Source organism: Megalops cyprinoides, chromosome 24 (assembly GCF_013368585.1).
Source record: "Megalops cyprinoides isolate fMegCyp1 chromosome 24, fMegCyp1.pri, whole genome shotgun sequence".
NCBI lineage: Eukaryota > Metazoa > Chordata > Actinopteri > Elopiformes > Megalopidae > Megalops > Megalops cyprinoides.
The window spans coordinates 13846565-13848231 of NC_050606.1; the positions used below are offsets into that span (position 1 = coordinate 13846565).

Sequence of the window (1667 nt, forward strand, 5' to 3'; positions counted from 1 at the left end):
ATAGAAATGTAAACACAAAATGTGAATACAATGTTTGCTGCTGAGTTCGTTTAAAGACTTGTAATAATATAAAGGAAAATTAGGGCTTCAATTCCAAATTATGTGCTAAAATATTTCAATACCAGCAGGGTAAGTATTTAAATCCAGAAGAATTTTACTTTTTTGTGGTGATATACAGTATATCACATAACCCTATGAATATTGTCTGTCTGTTTACAGTAAATGCTTCTTGTTCAAAGAAAAATATTTGATGTCTTAATTTCTTCACAGAATAAAACCAAAAGGCTAAAAGAACACTACAATGCACCTGCACATGCAGTGCGTACAAAACAAGACTGATTCCTACATCAGGACTGTTGAGTATAATACACATTTTAATGTTGTTGTCTGCAGGTTTGATAACAAGTTCAACACTGAGTCCTGGGAACACAGTGACTACAAAACCAAGTTCTCCTCTGACTCCTGGAACAACAATGACTCCTATACCAGGTATGTATGTTCACCTCTCATGTGCTTGACTCATTTTGTTTTGGAACATGGATATGGGGTTACTTTTGGGACTTCTGTCTGTACATAAAATATCAGGTGCACTCTATTCCTTCATCACACATTTCTCTGTTTCTCCAACACACACAAACATGTTTTTTTTTTCTATTTTAATGTCAGACCCTTTATTTACTCTTTTTTTTGGTACATATGAAACCATCCAAATCAGTTTCTGAGATCACTGAAAAAGTTATTTACACCTCTCTGTGTAGAGAGAATCTCTGAGATTAGCTTGATCAAAGGATTTCCGTACTTAATGCCAAAATAATTTCATCCTCTATGCCATATTATGAGGTTTGTGCTTGGCAACACATCCCTACTGGATAGGAATACCAGCCGCAGAGAGTGGCATCAACACCCCCTGGTGGTTACACATGCAAAGTGTCAGGGGAGTGACTTTTTTCACCTGTATCAAATCTCCATGCTAACATTAAAGAGTGTGACTTTGTGGTTTGATTCATCTGGTGTGTGTCTCCTTGATAGATATGGAAACGTCTGCATCACCTTCCGAGACCACTGAAAAAGGTATTGACAACTCTCTGCATAGGAGCTGAGGCTGAGCAAAGGATCTCCTTAACTAAAATAAAATTAATTCCATCTTCTATGCCATTTTTGAGTTTTATGTTTGGTATGATATTCCTAGCCAGTATGTACGTCAGATCATCAGCACCTCCCATTGGCTATACATTCAAAGTTTCACGGGAGGGACTTTTTCCACTTGCATGCTAATAATGACTTGTACATGTATTGTGGGCAGAGCTTGACTTATTTCAATCTCTAGATGTTTGACTCCATGGTTTATTTAATCCGGTTGGGTTCATTATGTAAATATCCCATGATTCAGAGAGAAGTTCCACACAGACTCCTGGGAAACACGACACCCCAAAACCAGGTATATTCACTCCCATTACTTGCAATTCTATAAAGGGATTTTAATTTAAAAGTAAATTTGACCATGCAGAATTTAGATGTATAAGTACACAAAGTTTACTCCTCAGTTCTGTCTTTTCAAATTTCATTTAATTCATTTTAGGATGTCCCTGGCTTCACAGACTGTGTGAAATTCTTTGGATTAAATTACATTTCATTTAATAGGACCCCATATCTTCTGTCTGAATGTG

The 1667-nt window shown here is 36.5% G+C and overlaps 1 long non-coding RNA gene across 1 annotated transcript; it reads left to right on the forward strand.

Annotated features, from left to right (window-relative positions):
• Positions 1–421: 421 nt before the first annotated feature.
• LOC118770915 lies at positions 422–1440 on the forward strand. Its single transcript, XR_005004588.1, has 3 exons — positions 422–489; positions 1030–1071; positions 1391–1440. It is a non-coding gene; the product is annotated as an uncharacterized LOC118770915 (long non-coding RNA).
• Positions 1441–1667: the final 227 nt, after the last annotated feature.